The 5,378-nt window shown below is 34.7% G+C and overlaps 1 protein-coding gene across 1 annotated transcript in view; it reads left to right on the top strand.

The window, feature by feature from the left end:
* LOC106468257 (hillarin-like) overlaps nt 1-5,378 on the top strand; it is a 42,730-nt gene that overhangs the window by 946 nt on the left and 36,406 nt on the right. The gene's annotated exons all lie outside the window — the stretch shown is intronic.

Raw genomic sequence — 5,378 nt, 5'->3', positions numbered from 1 at the left:
AATTTTCAGTTTTGCGTTTTGTGGTTTTTATGGGCGTTTTTCATTTTTACCACTACTTCGCCCCCTGTTGATAGATATTCACCAAATTTGGCAGGAAGGTTTTTTTGGGTCTATGCAGAGATGCACGCAAAATTGTGGTTTCACATTTTGTATTTTACAATTTTTATGGGCGTTTTTCATTTTTACCACTACTTCGCCCCCTGTTGATAGATATTCACCAAATTTGGCAGGAAGGTTTTTTTGGGTCTATGCAGAGATGCACGCAAAATTGTGGTTTCACATTTTGTATTTTACAATTTTTATGGGCGTTTTTCATTTTTACCACTACTTCGCCCCCTGTTGATAGATATTCACCAAATTTGGCAGGAAGGTTTTTTTGGGTCTATGCAGAGATGCACGCAAAATTGCGGTTTCACATTTTGTATTTTACAATTTTTATGGGCGTTTTTTACAATTACATATATAGGAAGCAACTTTTCAGGTCCTTTCATAACCTTTCATTAATCATGAATTTACAAAACTTCCGTCCAGGGAACGGATACTCCAGCTGGTATTAATATATATAATGTTGAAAAAAATTAAGAATCCTCAGTCCATTAGCACTAATATCAATAAGAAATAGTCATCATGAACATGTGTAATGATATTTTTTACTTGTGATTCACATGCTACATGATTTTCAAATGGATGAACCATGTGCTCGAAGATATACTTACCAAGGAAAGACAAAGTAGTTGGTGCACTAAATAAGATATTTTGGTAATTTATCTGTGGAATTTGATGCACGCCTCACTGAATATTTGCAGCCAAGTGATGCAGTCACATGTATTGATTTCCTTAATGGGATACAGGTAACGCTTTTCAAGACGAATATATATATTTTTTCATATCTGTCATTGTTTACACACCGTTGCACACATATTTATTTTTTTTAATCTTATTTCATGCAATTTTGTAAGTACACATGTTATATATTTTCGGCTGACATTGTAATAGCTGTCGGATTTTTATTTTATTTTCTATTTGTAATAAAATTCTTAAACATTTTAAAACAGGCATAATGAATTTTCTAAAATGAACCTCAAATAATTCACTGTTATATTAGGACGGCTAGCGCAGTTAGTCTTCGTGTAGCTTTGCGCAAAATTCAAAATATACCAAACCAAAATGAAACTCTGCTCTTTACACCCGGCTTCTCAATGTGTTGAAACTTATGATGAAAAGCAAAGTTTAAACGAGTTGAAACTCTGTTCTTAATATACTATTTTCTACTGTGTTGAAACTGTGCTAAAAATCTACAATAACAATTATTAATAGATAATCTTAATTATGAGTAACAAGCAAGCTACAGAAAAGCTTTTATGACCTCTCAGTCTTAGGCTAAACGTTTAGTACCCTCTTTAAGCGGGGTTTTCCACCCTTACTTATGGATCTCTTTTGTTATGATTCATCCTTCTCAGAAACCTGTGGTCTCAAAATATTTTGAAAACAAGCAACATGTCCAATAATAAGGTCACGTTAAAGATGTGAAATAAGAACAAAGTAACGTTTTTATGGTGTCGACCTGAGTATAATGTTGAGCATGAGAGGAGATGCATCAGAGTGGAAAATATGCTTTGGTATAGTATAGTACGATAACTTTTAAACCTTTCATTCTAGCGTGCAGTGTAAAGCGATTTTTTTTTAACTAGAAGAAGGCTGTGTCTTGGTAGGATAACATTGGGGATAAAAACCAAATTATGGGCTAGGTAGGAACTTAAAGAAATAAAATGTATGTATGGCCTTTTTGGTTGCATACTATAACTTTCCTTAACCCTTTCACCAATATCGATTTTGTATCCCAGAAATCAGAGTAAACTGGGAATTTTGATGAAATGTTAGAAATTTTATATTGAATAAAAGCACAAGAAATCATTTATCACTGGATTCAATGTGAAAATCTTATCAAAAGTATGTCCTTATGGACGCTGAGAATAGAAATAGCGGGCGCACCAAATACACCTTTTATGGTAAGCAAGTGGTTAAAACATAATATATTTACTCTGTATATCAGAGATAGGCCAAAATCAGAAATATAATAATGCTCAAAACTCCCCCTTTCGCCCCGAAAACAAACGAGCATTAAAGAACGTTGTGATAGATAAAAAAATAAAGTTCCTGGTTTTTAATGCTGTTTCCACTTAAGTTTTGATGTGCAAGCATTATCTTTTTGAGACCGGCTTTCATAAACAAAGAATTGTGTGAGCCATTGGCTCTGCGAATTTTCTTATCCTCAACCAGGTAGCCCCCCAATGGCACAGCGGTATGTCTGCGGACTTACAACGCTAGAAACCGGATTTCGATACCGGTGGTGGGCAGAGCACAGATAACTCATTGTGTAGCTTTGCGCTTAATTCCAAACAAACAAACAAATCAACCATGTAATTTAAGAAAGCTAAAGGAAAACGACAAATATAGTTGTCAACACTTTTGGTGGTATATTATCTATTTATAGACTTTTGATTTTTTTTAAATTTAAAATTTCACTAAAGCTCGAAAAAATTTAATTTCGACATGCATGTCAGATGAGGTCAGTGTTTAGAAGGTTAAGACATCATTTGCATACGGAAAGAGTACTAGGAACATTTAAAGTAATGTGTGTGTGTGTTTTCTTATAGCAAAGTCAGATGTGGCTATCTGCTGTGCCCACCGAGTGGAATCGAGCCCCTGATTCTAGCGTTGTAAATCCGATGATTTACCGCTGTCCCACCTGGAACTTTAAGTAATGTTGCCTTGAAAGATGACTTACAAAGTAATTTGATTTATATAGACTCATGTTATATATATATATACAAAACAAAAACAACATTATAATGATACCAAAATTCAGAATTTATTTTTCCATTACCAGTCCTCGTTATTATACAAATTCAAAGTTGTATATTTATTAATCTAATTATTTTGTATTAAATACACTAAGAAAAGCTTATAGCCCACCTTATGAATTGGTCTTAAAATCTTCATAGTAGATTGAACTCAGCTCATATTTCTATAGGATTAAGCTTCGAACTGTAGTTACTCTTGAGCCCCGGAAAGTTTACAAACGTTGTTATGATAAAAAGTAATTTACTGTGTGAAAATAAAGATGAAAGAACTGTAATATAAACGCTCACTAACATACGTGTACATTAGTATACGTTTTTTTAGTCATACAAGTTTTGATTGACATAAGGTATATTTATGTGTGTAACGTTCCTACGTTTGTTTGCAAAAAAACATTATTTACGAATGATGTTTTAGGCTTTATTGATTCGTGACCTGAGAAACGTATTCAAAATTCCTACAGCTTTTATATACGGCGTGTAAAATTCTAGAATTGTTAACTGAATAAGAATGAGAACCGATAATAAAATTTCCTTTTTTTGTTCTCTTCGCAACAACTGAGTTTGTTTCCATAATTACAAAATGTGCATTAAAAAAAGTGAAATAATTTACTATGACCACAACAACTCCGTATCATTGCTGGGCATTTCTAACGATCTGTGAAGTTGGTTGAACCTAGGTAATTTTCCAGGAAATAAACATTTTAAATTTCAGTGAAGAACTTTGTTTATAGATAGATGAATAAATAAACATTTTATGCCTTAATCTGTATTCTTGTGCATAGACCATTTATTTACAAACAATGGCTAGTTTCTTGCACAAACATGTTTTCGTTATGCCTCTGACCAGGCAGCCCTTATCATGCGTTGTATAGCAAAATATACGTTACGCATGATTCATGATGATTGTATAAGGGAAAATCTCTGATCTACAGAGAAGATCATAAAAACATTTTTCGAAATAAACATTATCATAGAATTGTTCCCTTCATTTCTGGAACTAGCATGACTAAACTTGGCGGGCTGGCTCGGGATGTCAGGGGGATGTTCTTTTGTTTATGTGGCGTAGCCCACGATTAAGGTTACACAGACATGATGGATGGATCTAATAGTAGGTTTTGAGGATCACTGAACCCGAATTTGACATCGGAATTTGTGTTTCTGGACCTCCTCTAGACCTCGGGGGCGTCATCTTGGAAACTATGTTCGTACCCTCACTACAAACTAGCGAAACTAAACTTTGCACACATGCTCAGGTTCCATGGGAGGATGTCCTAACTAGTTTTTCTACGGAGATGGACTTTTACTGGAGTAGCTAAAGAAATAATTGGGGATAATGGAGGGTCTTAATTGCTACATTGTGGTCTCTGTGAATCATGAGGGGGCTTTGAAACCGGTAGCGCGGGTATCCTATGAATATTATAGTATTTATTTATATTTTTTACTTTAAAATAAATAGTAATGATTGCACTGTTATCATTCTGGGCGGGAAAAAATGCTTACGACGAGGTTTGTCAAGTTAATCATATTGATTCTATTGTCTTTTACAACAATAATTTAGTCTTTCTTGTCAGAATTTTGGTGTGAACGAAATCATTATGAATGTTGCTTCAGTCAACATCAAGGCTAATACCATGTAGACGCACCCATGCTGTGATACGGGCTGACACAGGAGTGTTGATTGGTGTAAGTCACATTGGGCTAAGATAACCTTTTCGTACGAAGTGCACGTGTATAGGTCATTATTCTGTGTCGTAAAAGTTTGAGATATAAGATATGAAAAAAAAATGGACTCATAATTGTATTTTTTGTATGTTGAAGTAAAGGACACCGCTTATCGTGAAGTTATTTCTAGTCTCTGTAATATACACATTTCATTAATGGAAACTTTTAATTATTCTGCTCTTCATAGGATTTTACATCGAAATACGGATTTTCTGCACTCAGTTATTTTTGAGCTGCAACATATACAGATTTAGAGGTACATATAAGGTCGTCAAGAAATTAATGTCGCATTTTGGAACACTTTCATTAACCACCCCCGAAAAACGTACATCACGTATAATAGTTAGACGAACCGCCTAAACGTCACGGTAGTGTAGCCTTTATAATGTGTAACGTTTAGTATACTTTAATCCCTCATAGTGATGGCACACGACGAGACACACATTCGGTATGAATACAAACAGGGAAATGACGCACCTGTAGCCACAAAGAATGTCAAAGAAGTTTATGGAAATGCTTTGAATGTTCGTAAGTGTCAACGATGGTTCAGCAACTTTCGTTCAAAAACTGTGATGGCAGGGGTCGACATGTTGGAATTGATATTGATGCTCTGAAGATGGTTGTTGAGTCTAACCAAATACAACACACTCGCGAAATGGCCATGAAATTGCATGTCTCTCATGAAACAATACGTAAACATCTAAAGAATATGGGAAAACTCTATAAAGAAGGTGTTTAGGTGCCTCACAAACGTTCCGATGATAATCGTTTCCAACGTGTGAACGTTGGTTC

This window comes from Limulus polyphemus, unplaced genomic scaffold (genome assembly GCF_000517525.1).
Source record: "Limulus polyphemus unplaced genomic scaffold, Limulus_polyphemus-2.1.2 Scaffold86, whole genome shotgun sequence".
NCBI lineage: Eukaryota > Metazoa > Arthropoda > Merostomata > Xiphosura > Limulidae > Limulus > Limulus polyphemus.
This window is presented reverse-complemented; position numbering and strand designations above follow the sequence as displayed.